Raw genomic sequence first — 19,229 nt, forward strand, 5'->3', positions numbered from 1 at the left:
CTGGTCATTGCTCAGAGGTGCGGGGCCTTCGGTTTCAGGCAGTAAAATCCCACGTGAGCTACAATTTCAGTGAGAAAGAAGGAAATGATTCAAAACCTGAAAAATGTATTCATCCATCCCCTGGCAGGAGGAGGCAGGAGGGAGAGAGGAAAGGGAAAGAAGAGCTAAACCGTGGCGCAGACTCAGAGCGGTGGGCTGTGGTGGGGCTCTGTTAACTTGTTGGCAGGCCTTTCAGACTAGGGACGGTTCAAGTCCCAGGCCTCCCACTAATGAGACTCATTACTTACATCATATCTGATCTTTTTCAACATCTTTCTTAGCTGGGTGTTCTGTCTCCTTTTACAGATGAGGAAACTGAAGTTTGGAGCTATTAAGTGATTTGCCCAAGGTCACACAGCAGGTATTTGTCTTAAGGCCTGAGAGGTTTCAAATTCCAACTTCTTTTCTCTCTGCCCTTACTTGATAAATTTGTTTATCTACCTCAGGTAATTAGTGAAGGTAGGTACAGCATGTCAAAATGACACTTGAGACCCAGGGAAAGCGATAAACTATGCCTCCTCTAATTCTCTTGTTGACAAGACTAATTATCAGGTTTCATTTCCTTCACAGGAATAGCCACCATCATTAAATATGGGGAAAAACTTTTTTGGGTTGGGCAACAAGAATGCCTCCCGATTTACTGCTGCTTGTAATTGAACATGAGGAAAGATAATCTACGTTTGAAAGGCCTTCCAACCATGTACTGTGCTGTTCACTTCTGAGCCTAAAGGGGGGTTTTATTTCTTGACTTTCTCACATCCTTGGCCACATAGCTACTATTTCTTCAGTGCGCACTCACTTCGTGTGAATTATAATCAGTCCTATGGTGGAGGAATCTTCTGTTTTGCAGATGGAACTCAAATCTGTCGAGGTCTTGTTTTGAAATGTACCCCAGATTTGTTTTAAACAGGCCGAGGAAGATGACAGACACAGAGAAGGGCTTTGAAAGAAGAGTTTATTACTCACAGTTTTCAAGAGGAAGGGGCCACACGGGGAGGCACTGGGGTTGGTCAGGCAGCAGAACGAACAAGGGGGGAAGAAAAGAAGAGCAAGGGGAAAACACACACAAAAGCCTTTTATTATGGTTTTCAAGAAAAGAAATGGGCGGGCAGGCTAAGCAGCTGAGACAGGCTTAGGAAGGGAGAGTTTGAATAATTTCAGCAGGTGCTAGTCTATAGCAGTGGTCTCTAGTTGTCCAGCACCCGGCCCGGGGGTGATGTGGGTTCTGGGTAGATAGCATCCTGGACTGCAGGAGCCTGAGAAAAGGAGGCCGGTGAGGGTATGGACTCAGGATGGGTTGGGTTGCATTTCAAAGGCATGCCACAAGGCAAGTCATTTACCAGCTCTGGGAATTAGCGAACCCTGGCAGGGGCAGGCCCTCCCTGGGTCCACAAGGCCCAAAGATATCAAAGAGTCGTAAGACATAGAAAATTAAAGGGGTGCCTGGGTGGCTCATTCGTTAGGCGTCTGCCTTCGGCTCAGGTCATGATCCCAGGGTCCTGGGATCGAGCCCCGCGTTGGGCCCCCGCGTCGGGCTCCCTGCTCGGCAGGAAGCCTGCTTCTCCCTCTCCCACTCCCCCTGCTTGTGTTCCCTCTCTCACTGTCTGTCTCTGTCAAATAAATAGATAAAATTTAAAAAAAAAAAAGAAAATTAAAAACATGAGTAACACAGCTCCAAAACTCTTCAAACCTTTTCCAAAGCATTCTACTGCATAGCATTCTATTAAAATGTAATGACTATTCATCCAACTAGTGCTTACGTGCTACAGCCTCAAACTGATCAGATCCACCCTGACCCCTTGGTTAGACAACTAACATACAGAAGTTTGTATGCCTGTGATTATTATAGCCAACTGTTCAAGGATGGCTGACTCAGATGTTTAATGAAGGCAAGAGGCTTAGAGAAGTGCTTTTCAAGTTGGTGCGGTCAGGCACCGGAATCTCCTGGAAGGCTGGTTTAAACACAGATTACTGGGCGCTATTCTTCGAGTGTGTGACTCAGTAGCTCTTGGATGGTCTGAAATGTGTATTTCTCACACGCTCCCAGGTGATGCTAATGCCGCTGGCCTGAGGACCACATCTGGAGAACCGCTGGCTTAGAGAAAGCATCACATCTTTTTAGTAAGGCAAACCGAAGAACTAACAAACCTAAACGTTAAACTTATACAGAGAACCCAGGGATGACATTCAAAATATTGAACAATATTTAAATAATTAAAGCGCCAGGCTGCTATGACTTGGTTAAAATAACATTTGTGAAGTGGATGCAGCACAGGGTGCTGGGTGGCGAGCTGTGCTTCAGCCAAAGACTACAGGAGAAACTGAAATAGAGAAGGTTCCTACTTGCAGGTCCTGGAGGATGCACACAGCGTGCCTCAATGGACAACATGGGGAGGTCAAGGGCGAGTTCACAGAGCAAGAGGCAGGACCTGGGCACGTGCCTTTGTTATGTCCCGGGGGTGGAGTGCTTTGGGGTTCCCAGGCCCAGGCCAAATTGGTCACTTCAAACCCAAAACAGCAGAGTTGTGGTAAGCTCCGTGGAGCTTTTATCTGAGGGGCAGCCTGGGAGGTGAGGGAGAGCATTCCTTGCTCGCAAGGGCTGCTGGGGAAATCCTATGAGGGACTTACACTTGCTTGTGACTCTGCATGCTGTTATCCAGGGCATGCACTTGCATGAGGGCCGAGGGTCAGTTTCGGGTCTCCTCAGGTGGCCTGGCCAAACAACATGGATGTCGAGGCAGCAGCACCATGGAGTGCTTGGCTAGAGGCTCCCCACAGGCGCTGCTTGTTAGCTGCTGTATCTGGAGGGTCCCAGGCGAGGCCACGAGGAGGGCTGGGGCAGTAGTCAGCCCCTGAAAGGAAGCAGGTATTTCAATAGTTAACAACAGCTCCGGCCACACCGCCATGCGCCCACGGAATTGCCATCCTGAGTCAAATTTCAAACGGACTTACGATGGTGCTTAAAACCCTTCAAGAGCTGCTGTCAGCTTTGGGGGAAATGTCAAAATGCGTCACATGGACGTCCTGCATGACTGAACCCCTGCAATCCTCCAGGCTCACTTTGGTTGGCCCTTCAATTTACACGCTACACACCAGTCATTCTGAACCCTCTTCAAGGTCCCAGACACACCGAACTTCACCCAGGCTTTTTGCTCTCCGAAAAAAACATTCTTTTGCCCGGAAAACCATTCCCTTAGAAATTCAGATTCATCTTTTGAGAGTCAGCTCCAACCCCTTTGGAAGCGTCCTAAAGCCCTCTTCTTATCAAGGTCACGGGGTGACCTGTCTTATCACTTAGATTTTGTCACAATGATCTATATGGGAATCCACCCCATTAGACTACAGGCAAGTTGAGGGCAGGCATTTACCATATTGCATCAGTTTTAAGAGGGACTTTTTTTCAAGGTTTAACATCTCTAGAAGTAGGGGGTATCTCTTAATTTGATAGCATTTGTCTTTCTTAATGGTACATAGTATTGTGGTACATCTTACAATCAATTGTATCTTAGATTCAACAAAACAAGCTTTTTTCTTCCCTGTACCCACATGTCCTTGTGCAATACTGAGCACGGAGGATATGCTTTGAGTCTCAGCCTCACTCTGACCTTCCAGCATGTTCAGTGTCAAGCCCACAAACTACATTTTCCAGGCTCCCTTGCCAGCCGAGTTCTGGATTCTGTCAGTGGGAGGCATGCATGGGCAGAAGGCACGTACAAGTCTGCTTTGGTTTTCTGTTTGCTCCTCCTGGTTCTACCCGTGGCTCCAGCAGGCAACGGTGGGCTCCTACAAGAGTGGGGGCGGAGGTGACAGCAGCAGCCGCGTATGGCTGCTGGTGCTCAGACTCCAGAAGCTTCTGCGGGACCGTGGCTCCTGGAGTCCCAGTCAGCAGCAGCTGCAGGGGGGCGTGTTTCGGCGGACTCGGGGTCAATATCTTTCGTCCTTTGGTAGCAGTAGCAGCTTCCGGAAGTTACGGAACTCTGAGCACCATCGTCCCCTCTTTACTCCTTCTGCTGATTGGTTCCAATACCTTTAGAACCAATTCTCTGCATTAAATACACTGTCTTTAGGATAGGTAGAGCAGTTTCTGCTTTCCTGGCTGAACACTTGACAGTGACAGGCCCCTTCCCTGCCCCTCTGTAACTGGAAATAGCCATTCAGGTTGATGCACAGTCCACACTGCTAAGCGGCACAGCGCGGTGGCCACGGTGCCTAAGGGCATGGTGCCCGTGACTGAACTTCCTGGGCTGGCTTCCTAGCAGTCACTGCCACTTACTTACTATGTGACCAGGAGAAAACTGCCTCATCTCTCGGGGTCTCAGTTTTGTCATCCGACAAATGGGGATAACAATAATCTTCATCTTACAGAGTTATTGTAAGACGAAGTGCTTAAAATGGTGTCTGAAGAAACGCTAGGCATCATTATTGTGCTTCTTAATATTTCATATGTTTTGTCACGTGTAGATATACCTGTAGATGGCTCTTAGTGTTTGTGGTTATTATTATTTTTTTTAATTCTTATTCAGAGCTGTGTCTATGCCTACGGGAAGTATTCAATGGCGATCTACCGGAGGAGGGAGGAAGAATGGAACGGCAAAGAAAGGAACAGGAAGGGGAGCGGAGGGGAGGAAAGACGAGAGGAAGGGAAGAGAGGGAAGGCATTGCGGGCTCAGGGCAGCACCTACTCTCCCAGAGGCCAAGAATTATTTCAGGATTTTAAGAATCAGCATAGCCATATGGTTGCTTACCAGCCGAACATCAGTCTGGCTCCCTTCCTCATCCATGATCTTGAAGTCACACCAACTCCTACTCTTCCCCAACACAAGACACACAGATGAAGCCTGCATTGTGATGATTTTCTCTTTGCCTCTAAGGTAGGTTGAAGGGGTGCCTGTCCTTCATATCTGGAATATATACAGAATGTGTACAACGCAATGAGAAAAGACAGATCATCCGATAGAAAAAGTGGACCAAAGATTTGAAGAGACACTTCAAAAAGAGGTTATCCGAGTGACCAATAAACATTGGAAAAGCAGCTCCACTTCATTAGTCGCGAAGGAAATGCAACATAAAACCACAATGTGCCCTCTTCTCTGGTCATTTCTCTTGCTCTTCACCACAGACCCTGGTCATCCTCCAATCCTAGCTGGTTGTGTTCCTATTGGCGGTAAGAAGAGCCAAGTGTCAACATACACCTGTCTGCTTCCTCCTGTCTTTGAGCCACTTGAGGGCTTCCTCATGATCTCAACATCTTTACAACCCTGGGACCTTACCGAGAAGGCACGTAACACTGCAGGATGGTGCTCACTTCGGCAGCACATATACATTGCAGGATGAACGCACCTGGAATCTCAAAGAGATGACAGAAGGCAGCCTGCAAAGGCTAGGTTCGGAATGTGATTTTGCAGTTGGGATGAAAAGAAAGGAATAGAGAGAGTGGCAGTAATGGACCTCTTCTCTGAAGTTACTAGACGTCAAGGACAAGAAGGAAATCATTTCTTGTTCATGGCTCCTCTGCCATAACAACTCACCATTGGATTCTTTAATGTCAAGTGTTCTCTGGGCGCACTGAACCTGGTTTTTATCAAATGAACACCTGTTCTATTCTTGTTCCATAGAACTTTCTGCCAATAGAATACTCAGTGGAAAAGAAAAAGGAAGGATGGATGCCCATTACGTAGGGCATCTCCTACAAATGGGGAAAGGGAACGAAGATAAGATTTTCAAATTTCAACTGGTTATTTTCAGTTTCATAAAGTTTTGAAAGTTTTTGACTCCAAAGAGAGCTTGTTTGGGGGGCCTGGGTAACTCAGTCTGTTAAGTGTCCGACTCTTGATTTTGGTTCAGGTCGTGATCTCAGGGTCGTGAGATCGAGCCTCACGTTGGGCTCCGCATTCAGTGGGGGGTCTGCTTGGGATTCTCTCTCCCTCTTGCTCTGCCCCTCTCCCCACTGATGCATGCACTCACTCTCTCTCTCTGCCTAAAATAAAGAAATCTTTAAAAAAATAATAACAATAAGAAGAGCTTGTTTGATGCAATATAATATTTGCCATTATTCTTCCAAACATAGCTCAATGAGAACTCACTGTCCATATTTTTAGACATTTTTTACACAGTTCCCCAGGCTCATACCCACACTGCAGGATCTGAGATCAGAGTACAAATGCAGGTCCATCCATATACCATTTAAAACTACAAATCAGGCTACAAACTGTTAAATACTTTCTATCCTCCTAACTTGTAAATATCTCACTTACCCACTTGAAAGGCCAGGTTCCCATTCAGAATGCTCAGGCTCTGTGAAGTTCCATGCAAAACCATGTTGGCACGCCGGGGCCCTCAGCCACCCCCTTCTCTTTACTCACACCCCCACCAGCAGCAGCACCTTGAACACCCGCCAGAGCCCGGGCAGAGTCTTCCATCAGAACCGATAGGACAATAAACAGAGAAAGAGGTCCCGTGGGCCCTGGAAGTGCTCTGAGCAGTTTGGGCAGGAAATTTCAAGTCTTGGAGATACAAACCGCATTCTAGAAGGGGACGCGGGCACACATCCCCTCAGTGCTGCAGACCACCCACCACCCAGTGGCGAGGGGCACAACTGTTCGGAGAGGCTGAGCAAAAGGCCTCTTGAAACCAGGACCCAGGGCAGGGCTCCTCTTGCCCAGTGCTAAGGGCTAAGCTGTAGCCCTTATCACGCAGCTTACCATTTACATCGTTTCACATCCAACCTACCCAAATAGATTGAAACTACAAGAATTTTTTTTTAAAGAGAAATATAGGTGTTAGAGACGAGCTACCTACTGCAAGTGGGGGCCTTGACAGCTTAAACAAAAAGGAAAAGACCTCAGTTAGGCATTCTTAAGTGAAGTAATTTATGCAAGTCCGTTTGTTGAAGGAGACGATGTTTTTCAACATGTCCAACTCCAGGAACATTTCATTGTGTTAGTGTTATACAAAATTCATCAGGTGATATATGAATTTCAAAAAAATGTAATACATTACACAAACAGGAAAGATCATTTGTCTTCCTAAGGAGGTGATAAATACCACATTACACAACAGACTGCCTCACTGATATTATTAGCCACGAATTCCATTTGCAGTTTACTGCTCATCTTAAAGGCTTAGCATTATTTACCTGTAGTAACCCCCAATCATAACCACTCAGACAATCGATTCTGTTTAATCACTGATGTTTCTGAAATGGGGAAAAGGCTGGATTATTTTTGTTTGAAGTTAGCACAGCAAGTCCCATAGTATGGTATAATTAAGAACAACCGTTTACTTTTTCTTAAATTCAACACCCCTCACCCCCACCTCAAAAGCTAGACATTAAAGTACTAAATATAATGATCTTGGAAAACCAAATTGCTATGTTCCTGGCAGCCCTTCCCTGGTTTCCCTTAAACATTTCTATCTGAAATGATGATGAATAAAAAAAGGAAAGAAAAAAAAAGAAACCTGGAAAATACACAGCTGTCCCTTCACTGTATCTTCCACCTAACCATCAGCGTTTCCGTTCGAGTACTGAAAAACAGTCCCTCCCTCCTTCCTCTGTCCATTTTTGGCTATTTTAGATTGTTACCTGCACTGTTTCAAATGTCCATGGGGTACACCATGCAGGATCATGAGACACCAGCCTGCTATTTTATGTCTGTGAGTTAGTCTCCCCAAGTAGGTTGGGGGATGTTTCTGAGGCCTTGGTCATCTTCGTATGTTTGGTATCCCCACCAGGGCCGACTCATACAAATACCCACAGTGTTACTGAATAAACGAATGCTTATCTTTGTGCCCTCATGAACTATGTAGTACTGACAGGGGGTCCTGGCAATAAAGAATGTCTGCCTCAGTTCCCTGGGGAAGTGAATTAAGCCAGTGTGCCACTAGCACAAGGTTTCGAATCTAAGACTTAGAAAGTCTAGATGTAAGATCCTGGATGATTCCATTCAAATCCCACTGGATAGAGGCTGACAGATAGGAGAACTCCCAGAACTTGGTGGCAAAGACAAGACTGACAAGGCACGCCCTTGTGAAATCTTTTCTAAGACACACTTCATTTTAATTACATTTTATAATCATCAGGGGACAAGGTTTGACTATGCTTTGAGTAATTATACAACATTGCACTTAATACAAGGTTGTTTTTTAGAGGTGAAATTAAAAAGCCTTCAGATCCTGGAAAAGCTCAGAAGGGAATCATTCTGCAAGGGGTTGGAATAGGTGAGCAATACAGTATGGCAGCTAACAGCTTTCTTCTGCCCCCAGCTACCTACTCTTTTAAATGTGTTTTCACCCTGTGAGCTGCCTTTGACCACTCCTGGGAAGAGTTGAGCTATAAAGTCTGAAGACAGACAGATAACTACGTGGATTTCATTGCTTACCTAAGCACAATTTTGTGGCCACCAAAAAACTAAGTAAGTAATGTTTCTTTTTTAAGGTGGTGCACGGAGCCTGGCTGAACATATTTACTAGCCTTTGAATTGTTCCCAAGATACAGTTTTTTTTTTTTTTTGGTCGATTTCATAGGCTGAACTGTTCTGTCCACAAACGTAATAGACTTAGATATAACTACCACATTTGATAAAATATTTTATGCACAGCATCTTCAGTAATGTGTTGTAATGTAGTTGTTTAGCCTACGATAACTAATTCCACACAATGTAGCTGTTAATTTAAATGTTTAAATTTAAAGTCTAAAAATAAATTATACCCCTGGGTGGCTCAGTCAGTTAAGCGTTTGACTCTTAAGTTTAGGCTCAGGTCATGATCTCATGGGTCATGAGATCGAGTCTCGGGGGCTCTGCAATCAGAGGCAGTCTGCTTGGGATTCTCTCCCTCTGCCCTTCCCCTGACTTGCGCATGCACACGCACGCGGGCGCGTGCTGCCTTTCTCACTAAAATAAATAAATCTTTAAAAAATTAGATAGTGAGCCAACTGAAAAAATAATTTCATCTAGAGTGTGATCAGCATCTTTTCCTTTTTTTAATATTCTAGAATAAAATACAATTCATTGGCATTCTGTGGCCATCTGTATATCTTTTTTAAAGTACATTTTTGGCACAGCCCCGTCAAATATCACTTTCTCAAAGTCCAAAAAAGCTGCTATACTCAGAAACAGGCCCATGAATAAATGAATAACTTAATGTAGGACAACAAAGGCATTTCAAATCACTGGCGAATGAATGGACAATTTAATCAAGGGTATTGGGACAAGTGGTGATTACAATGGAACAAAACAACTCCTAGCATACCAAAACCAAAACAAAAAATCCCCGAAAGGCCCTTCCTCACATCCTACCAAAAAAAAAAAAAAGAAAAAAGGATGCTAGATAAATGAAAGAATTAAGTATGAAAAGCAAAAGTTTAAAACACTGGGCGAGGGGAAAAAAAAATATATATATATATAAGATCAGGCTAGGGAAAAGTTTCTAAAACAAGACCAATAAACTCAAACCATAAAGGAAACAGACTGACAAATATGACTACAATAAAAAACTCATGTGCATCAAAAAATGCCATAAATAAATGAAAAGATAAAGCATGGCCAAAGCTGGTCTCCTGATGATTACAAAATGTAATTAAAAACAAAGTGCAGCTTAAAAAGATTTCACAAGGGCAGACTGGGAGTAGATACTCATAACCATACAAACAACGCAGGATTATTATCCTAAAAATATAAACACAATAGATCAACAAGAAAATAAGAGCCCAATAGCCAAATGGACAGAAGAAAGGCATTTTTCCAAAGAGGAACACTGGCTAGCCAATTAACTTATAAAAATGTGCCCGACCTCATTAGTTAAGTAATCAGGTAAATAAAAACTTAAACCATTACCATTCACACCTCCGGACTGGCAAAAATTTTTAATTCTAACAATACCAGGTGTTGGCAGTGGAGGAAGCTCAACTCTGATGTCCTGATCATAAGTGTGTAAATTGGTACTTTGTGTAAATTTCCACTTTGGAAAGCAATTTAACAACATCTAATAAAGTTGAAGCCTGAAGAAGCAAACCTGTGAGAAGGTCCTGGAAGAGTGGTTTGTTTTTAAATGAGTCTACCACGAGGTGCTATTTCTAAAAGAATTGTAAATTTAAAGGCTGGGGAGCCAAGCAGTAGGGGGTAGCAATAATTAAGGAAGAGGTGTAGGTCACCTGATAAATGTTGCCAAGTACCTTTCTAACTTCTGATGATTTTATTAGCCCTTCACATGCGGTGTTGTTTTAAAGGGGTGAGGTTTTTAAAGGAGCTCTTTGGTGAATAACAGAAACCCACAATAATGTTGTTTTCCAACTTCCCCATTGCTTTTTTCCTAGTAACATGAATGTAGCATTCTGATTCTTCCATGAGGATGTTGCCTGTTAGTCTTCCAAATTTTGATGGCCTGTGGATTTCAGGCAGGTTAAATGCATTTGTTCCATGAAAGAGAAAGCTGTTCATCTCAGTTCTTTGGTTGTTAATTTCTTTATATGTCAGTGCCAAGTTGAAACATAAAGTAGTCACTATTCTTACTGTTAACCTTGAATCACTTGCTAAGGCTTTTGTAGGTTACTGGGTCTTTCATACCCAAACTATCAGATACACTGTCTTTTTGATGATTTACATTCCATAGAATCTCCTTCGATCATTTATATTTTCATTCTCTTTATTGGGTACTGTGTGCCTGCTCAACCCTGGGGATGTCAAGCTCCTTAGTACATGGTTCTTACTCTCCAGGAGCTTATATAATAAATATCTAAACTTAACCGATTTTAACACACACAGAGATCACCCAAACCTGCCTTAAATGAGTCTTTCTAGGACACATCAAAAATACCCAACCTCCTTACTGCCCTCACTTAATTATCATTTAATATAGCCAGTTACCTTGAAGATGGGTAGAGAAATTGGGAGAGAAAAAAAAAATGAGCATTTGGGAGAATTATTGGTTTTTAAAAATTAGGTAAAACCAAATCTGAATAATTGTTCTTGGTGAGTATAAAAACTGAAGAGGGCATGGCACTTAGAATTCCTTAAGATTCCACCACACGATTTCTTTTAAAGGCAGCAGTGGCCCAAAAAACTTGAGTTTGGCCACAAGTGGTATAAATTATGACTTTGCATAACTCATTTTTTGAAACTTGATTCTTGCTGGTAAATAATAAAAAGCTAACATTTGAGCCCTTACTCTGTGCCAGGCACCAATCTAAGCCTCAAACGACCCAGAAGGTTGCTATGGATTGAATGTTTGTGTCCGTCCACGTTCCTATGTTGAAATCCTAACCCCCAAAGTGATAGTGTTAGGAGAGGGTGCCCTTGGGAGGTGACTAGGTCATTAAGGTGCAGCCTTCATGAACAGCATTAGTACCCTTATAAAAGAGACCACAGAGAGCTCCTTGACCCTCCCACTACATGGACACAGAAGAGAGCCATCTCTGAACCAGGAAGCTGGCTTTCACCAGACACTGAATCCGCCAGCACCTTGATCTTGGACTTCCCAGCCTTCGGAACAGTGAGAAATAAACTTGTTTATAAGCCAGCCAGTCTATGGTATTCTCTTCTAGCAGCTCTAATGGATGGAGACGGAGTCGCCATGATTATTCCTATTTTACAGATACCCAAAAGAGGGCCAACATCCCAGAGCCAGTAAGTGGCAGGGCCAGGATTTGAAGCCAGTAGTCTGGGCCCAGAGCCTCTGCTCAAAATCACCTTCACATTCTGCACCCCATAAGTAACTCGTATTTGCAGGAGTAAACTGAAACATCACTAAGTATGTCTGAAGCACTGACTTCTAGTTCTGGAAATTCATAATGGTTTCTCAAGTCACGTCTTGATCCTGCTACTAAAAGCAAGGAGTGAAGTGACAATGCTGCCTTGACTTCCATGTGCAACAATTCAGTGTTGTGTTTCAGGCTCCCTAATTACCAATATGTTTGCCAAATGGCACCTTCCCTAAGTTTCCTGAATGATGTTACTTCCAGGGAGCCACTGACTTTGGCATCTCATAGCCAAGTAGTATATCTTTACAATTCACAGTACTATTTTACCTTATGGGGCACCTGTCAGTGCTTTGCTTTTTTCCTTCAAGATTTCACCATCTCTTCGCCACTAAGAGGTCTTCTGTTGACTGCTTCACTCAAAATGCAATATAGGGTTTTAAGATTCAGTCTTCACATATTTGTCAGTTAAGATGGACAGTCTGTGCTACTATCCCTGAAAAAGACATACTTCCTCGCCTCTCAGCCTTGGGCTTGGCAATGCAATGTGCTTTGACCAACTGGACAGAGACAGACCTGGAACAGGCTAGAGATGTGCCCCGTCATTGTGCTTGCCCTCCTGTCTTCTGCCATGAGAACATGTCTCAGGTAGCCACTGGTCCGAGGAGGAGGAGAGGCATGTGGAGCAGACCTAGACCCAAAATACAACTTGAAGAAAAGCTCAGCAGAGCCCTGCCTGGATCAGCTGAACCCCAGCTAACCCACAGGTGGGTGAGAGAGAAATCAACACTTGCTACTATAAACTGTTGAAATTTGAAGTCGGCTTGCTAGGCAGTATTACTGCAGCAACTGCTAATACATAATAAACCCTCCTCCATTTGCCACCTAATTATCTTGAAGACCACCTGTTTTCATTTCCCAGGATGCATGTAACGAAGTACCACAAGCTGGGCGGCTCAAACAACAAATTGATTGTCTCACAGGTCTGGAGGCTAAGCCTCTGAAATCGAGGTGTCAGCAGGGTTGGTTCCTTCTGAGCGCTGTGAGAAAGAATCAGTTTCATGCCTTTCTCCTGAGGCATTCCTTGGCTTGTAGAATAATGTTCTCCTGTCCCCACAATGTATGCTTCTGGGTCCAAATTTCCCTTTATAAGGATACCAGTCGTATCAGATGAGGGCCCATTCTAATGACCTCATCTTAACTTGACCACCTGCAAGGACCCGATTTCCAGACAAGATCACGTTCACAGGTCCTGGGGGGTGGGGACTTCAACAGCTTTTGTGGCGGACACGATTCGACCACAGCAGCATCCCAGATGTCCTTCTGGTGGGGGAGAAATAAGACTGGAAGGGCTGATGGCCTTTGGTTAAGGCAAATCTAAGAGTTGATTTTTTTTTTTTAAGATTTTGTTTGTTTATTTGAGAGAATCTCAAGCAGACTGTGCTGAGCGCAGAGCCCGACATGAGGTTTGATCTCATAATCCTGAGATCATGACCTGAGCCGAATCCAAGAGTCAGACGCTTAAAAGGCTCATCCAGGCGCCCAAGAGTTATTCACCTTTTTGTAGGGCTGTAGTTGGGATAAATATTGGGTTTTGCTGTCTTCTTCTAAACGACTGGGGTTTTAAAAACCACTTGTATAAATCACCTCCATCCCTACCCATCCCCTAGTGAAAACCTGTTTTCTTTATAGCCTTCACCTTACGGAAGCCTATGCTTACTCCTGCATGCTTCCGTTTCCTGCAGCCCTCATAGTGTGCTCCGTTGTTTTGAGCTGGTGTTCTATGCTTATTGTTCTTTGCTCCTTAAGAGGCTGCCCACAGGTTTTCTTCCTCTACACAATGCCCTGAACAGCCCCCAAACACTGTCTTCCAGGACCCCCTACACAGAGGCTGCTGTCGCCAAAGTGGCCAATAAGTGCTACAGAAAGCTCTGGTATGTAACCTCCAATCCTTCCACTTATTATTCTTCGCATTTTGAATAAACCTGCAAAAGACCCAACCTCGAATTTTAATTTGTTCTGGGTTTTACTCTCCACAGAAATAAACAAACTTAACCTAAACCCATGAAATCAAAGCACAATCCAGGCTTCAGTAAGTTGCATATTTAGTTGAATAAGAAGTATAATCCCTTATCCTTGTGTTGAGAACCTTCTAGCTGTCGGGGCAATGTCTGCACCCTTGAACGGGGGTTCTCCATATCCTTTCAGAATTTTGAGGACGACTCGAAAATTTCGACACTGTTCCTTGCCTCAAGGTCTCCACTAATTGGCCTCCATCCGCTGCCAATTTTTCAAATGCTGGGAGTGTAAATGCCTTTTGGTTTGGGGAGTACTGGGAGCTTAAAATCAAGCTCCAAATTAATGGTTTATCCAATTGCCGTTTTTTTTAAAGATTTTATTTATTTATTTGACAGAGAGAGACATAGCGAGAGAGGGAACACAAGCAGGGGGAGTGGGAGAGGGAGAAGCAGGCCTCCCGGCCGAGCAGGGAGCCCGATGCGGGGCTCGATCCCAGGACCCTGGGATCATGACCTGAGCCGAAGGCAGACGCTTAACGACTGAGCCACCCAGGCGCCCCGATCCAATTGCCATTTTAACAAAATCCACGAGAACATTTCTAACCCTTGGAAATCAAACAGAAACTCACTTGAGCAATTACGGCAGCAACAACTATTACTTTTGAGGCTACCTGTAACAGTAAGTTGATAATCAAAACATTTGGATTCAGCAGTGGGCCATGCAAGAGCTTTCTGCATTTTCCTACAGGGCCCCCCATCTTTCTTTCCACTTACAGCACTCTCGCTGAGAACTACTCCAAGCGTGGTCCGCACCCGGGCAGCACTGACGTCAGCCGACTGGACTGTGAGACATGCAGACTCCTGGGCCTGGCCCCAGACCTACTGATCAGACTGTTTTTTAAGAAAATATAATCAGGTAATCCTTCTGCGCACTAAAGTTTGAGAAGCACTGCCCTCTTTTTTCTATTCCTGTTTCTGAACAGCAGGACAACTACTGTTCCAGCTGAACCTTTTAAAGTCCTCAGCCAGTTTTCCTATAGAACTAATTAAATAGCTTTTTACTGTTATCCTATTTGTAAATCTAAAATAGTATAATATGGGGCTCTTTGCCTTCAGTAAAGAGGAGGCTTCAGGCTCGCTCTCCCTCTCTCCATTCCTCTCTTCTGCCACAGACCTGGGGAAAAAAAACAATCAACCTCTTCACGCCCTGCAGCGTCTTAGCAGAAGCTCAGGAACAAACATCACACGGCAAAGAAACAGTGGTGTCTTTGAAGCGAAATCTTTGCCAGAGACCTTTAGCCTCTAAGCCAGCAGGACCCACAAGAATCCGCAAGTGGATGGAGAGCCAACTGCCATACGATCCCCTTCCTCTTGCTGGCTCAGCCTTCAAGGTCTCTAGCGGGGACCCTGGCAGGTACTGTGTAGGGACAGTCAGAAGGCCCCAAAACCAGTGTAGCCATTACAACTTCTGCCTCAAGAACATCGCATCCTGTACTAGATCTTAAAAGCAGCACATACTTATTTGGGTCCCCTGAGCCTTATTCCTCTTAGGTTTTTGGTTCTGTGTCCAAAAACCTTGCTATCGTGTCCATCAGGCAGACAGGAGACCAATTGTGCCAGGAGCACCCCTTTCTTAATTTTTTTTAAAGATTTTATTTTAGGGGCGCCTGGATGGCTCAGGTGAGTCTGACTCTTGATCTCAGCTCACGTCTTGATCTCAGCTCATGTCTTGATCTCAGGATCGTGAGTTCAAGCCCCGCATTGGACTCATGCTGGGTGTGGAGCCTGCTTAAAAAAAAAAAAAAAATCATTTTACTTTAAGCAATCTCTACACCCAATATGGGGCTCCAATTTAGAACCCCGAGATCTAGAGTTGCACTGTCCACCAACGGAGTCAACCAGGCGTCCCTATTTTTTTTCTTAATGTTTAATGTTTTACTTGGAAAGAATTTCAAACTTAGAGAAAGGTTGCAATAAGGACTTGAGTAAATTTAATACCGATACAATACTTGTATCGAAACTACCATTCATATTCCAATTTGTCAACTGATGCAATAATCCCCTTTAAGCATCTTTTCTCCAATATGGGACCCAGGGTAGGGCCAGGTCTCACGTATTGTTGCCACATCTCTTTAGCCTCCTTTAATCTGGAAACCTTTTCAGGCTTTTTTTGTCTTTTGACATTAATACTTTTAAAGAACACAGGCCTTTTTAAAACAGAATATTCTCGTTTTGGGTCTAATGCTTCCCTGTGATCAGATTCAGATAATGCATTCTTAGCCAGCCACAGGACCGCACAGGTGGTGATGGGCCCTTCACAGAGTACTGGATGCGCATATGTCCATCTGCCCCTTGTTGGTGATTTTGATCACCTGGGCAAGGTGTTGTTCAATTTTTCCATTATCAAGTTGTTTTCTCTAGCAGTAAGTGGGAGGCTGAAGAAGGGCCCCCCTGGATGTCTACATCCTAAACCCAGAACCTTCTCCATTACTTTATGTGAATGCTACCTTATATCGCAAAAGGAACTTTGCGGCTGTGGGAAGATCTTGAATTGGGGAGACGGTGGATTATTGGGGATTGTTATGTAATCCCAAAGGGGCCTTACCACAGGGACGCAGACGAGTCAGAAAGAGAAGACAATGTGAAGACAGTAGCAGAGGATACTACAGAGCTGGCTCTGAAACTGGAGGAAGAGACCAGAAGCCAAAGCCTGCAGATGGCCTCTAGAAGCTAGAAAAGGCAGGAAAATGGATTCTCCCCTCAACTTTCCAGAAGCAACCAGCCCTGCCCACACCTTGATTTGAGCCCTGCTAAGACTAGTTTCAGACAGGTACCTGGGTGGCTCAGCCGTTAAGCATCTGCCTTCGGCTCAAGTCGTGATCCCAGGACGTGATCCCAGGGTCCTGGGATCGAGTCCCGCACCGGACTCCCTGCTCGGCGGGAGGCCTGCTTTTCCCTCTCCCACTCCCCCTGCTTGTGTTCCCTCTCTCGCTGTGTCTCTGTCAAAATAAATAAATAAAATCTTAAAAAAAAAAAGGACTAGTTTCAGACTTCTGATCTCCAGAACTGTAAGATGATAAATTTTCTGTCATTTTAAAGGAAGGAATTTTGCAGTTAACTTGTTCGAGCTACAACAGGAACCTGATACACAACTCATAAGCAATCTGTAGGAGATGCTTTACAGCCACATAAACAGGCTCCTTGTCAAATTTTCCCCAAGATTTTACATCAGAGGGTGACTTCTGCCTGATTTGGTCTTCACTGTGATGATTACAAAATGCTAATTTTTCAACTCCAGCACTCACCATTCTATGGCAAGCACGTTATGTTTGTTTATGTGTCCCCATTTATTTGTACATTTGTTTTCCATATACCCTCTTACAATTTTTTTTCAATGGCTTGTAATTCATTACTATGCTTACCTATTTTAGTGCACAAACCCTTCTGGATTTATCCACTGGAAGCCAAGGGCCAGGCTGTCTTGTGGCCTTGCTGCCTGGTCTCTGTGGACTGGCACTGGGACCCAAGCCATGGCCCAAGAATTCCACCTAATGGGTGGGGACTCACCAAGGACGGAGACATTCAAGACTGTAAGTTGACAGTGGACCACAAACAGGAAAAAAAAAAAAAAAAAGAAAAAGAAAACTCACAGATACGGCTGACACCAAAATGGCCGCAGATCCTCATGTCGTTCCAGTTTTGCGGTCTGAATGCTGTATATCTTCCTGAGTTTCTGTGCTTCTTCAGCCCTTTAGGGCACCCAGGAGGAGCCCAAAAGACACAAGCCCTAGTGAAAGGCCCCTTTCACCAACACGGCACTTTAACCCATACTGGGACGGTACCCTCACTTGGGTAGGGTGGACATTCTTGCTCCTTCTACGTGTGAAGGTGCAAGGACTTCTCCCTGTATCTCTGTTTTTCTTCTTGAACATACCCAACCCTGTGTAATGTCTTCACACCAGCCTGTTTCCTCCATGTCCCACTTGGAAAATGCAATTCCAAGAACTCCCTCTTACGGCGCACTTGAACCTCCTAAGTACCTCTATGTGCAAAGCGTTAAACAAACGTGACCAAGAGGGACCGGGTTGTGGCCTTTGGAGCGTACATTCTCGCCATCTGTCAACCAGACTTGGCCTCAGGAACTTGCCTCCTCCGCCCCCAAACTTCAGTTAAAAACCTCCAGCTCTTACAGGGCAGTCAAAACCCATACCGAGGTGTATTCTTTCTCATGAGGGCACACTGTCTCTTCAGACGTTAAACATTTAAACACATGTGGACGATACGTAATGAAGAATATTTAATATGCCTTGAGGAAAAAGTAGAAACACTGAGTGTGAAGGGCCTGCACAGGGCGTGTTGGTAGCTCCTCCTCAGCCCTGGGAGAGAGGATGGGGAATTTCGTGTTATCAAATTTAACTCGCACAACCGAAGGCAGGCAAAGGCAGAGTTGCCTAGAAAGTAGAAGACATGGAATGTAGCCCAAGGAGCATTTCTGCCCCTCTGCAATGAATTTAGAGCTGTCCAACTCACTTAGTGGAGAACCTAAATTACCGACATAATCATCAACCTATCAGGGGCAGTCTCTCCTAAGTTAACACCGGAGTCAAAGTCCTTGTCTATGGAGACCTAACCGTTGCCTGTATTTATAATCCCGGGTTTTCATCTCTAGCCAATGGGGTGGGACAACCCTCCAGGATTCCCTCTTTGGATACTGGAGCGCTTCTGTCAAAACAGACCTGGCTTGTTTAGCTTGCTTTTAATTTCTTCTATTACATTCCTGAGCAAATTGGCAGAGAGGGGGACCTGTTCCCTGATACTTCTTCATAAAGCCGCTGCTCACTAAAATGGCCACATCACTGGCTGCCGCCCAGGGACCGCGTCTGCGTCTGCATTAATGAGCTGGCCAGGGCGTCTCCTGGCCAGACCCCCAGATACAGGAGATAAGCATACCTGTCCAGTCACATTTATCATCTGATTTCCCAGGGAAATCACATCCAAGAGTATTTAAAAAGCTTTCCAAAAGCACTGGGCTATTTCTTGCCCATGTTCTATTTCTCATTTTTGAAATAATGAGTAAAGTAGGAATCGGTGGAATGACGGCACTAGGTAATTGAGATTTTAAATGGTTCTGGCCGAGAGGAACTGATCTGCCAGCACTCATTTGAGGTTCTGACAGCAGGGTGAAGGGACCCAGCTACCCCTCCCCACCACCTAAATACAATCAAACAATGGAAGCAAACACCGTAGGCCAGAGGTTCTTAAACTGGGACCTCTGGACAGAACCGTGTGTCCCTAAACTTGAATGGCAAAACATTTCTATCTTTACTCACTAACCTCTACCTGAGATGTAGCACTTCCTTCAATCATGAACGTAGGCAACAAACCGTATTAGTACAGGCAGTAACTAGGAGTCTGTCAACAAGAGAAATCAGATGCATTCTTAACCACAGTGCACTTGCTGCAGGTCTTAGAAATATTTA

This window comes from Callorhinus ursinus, unplaced genomic scaffold (genome assembly GCF_003265705.2).
Source record: "Callorhinus ursinus isolate GAN/ISIS: 27379988/994484 unplaced genomic scaffold, GSC_fseal_2.0 scaffold16, whole genome shotgun sequence".
NCBI classification, from domain to species: domain Eukaryota; kingdom Metazoa; phylum Chordata; class Mammalia; order Carnivora; family Otariidae; genus Callorhinus; species Callorhinus ursinus.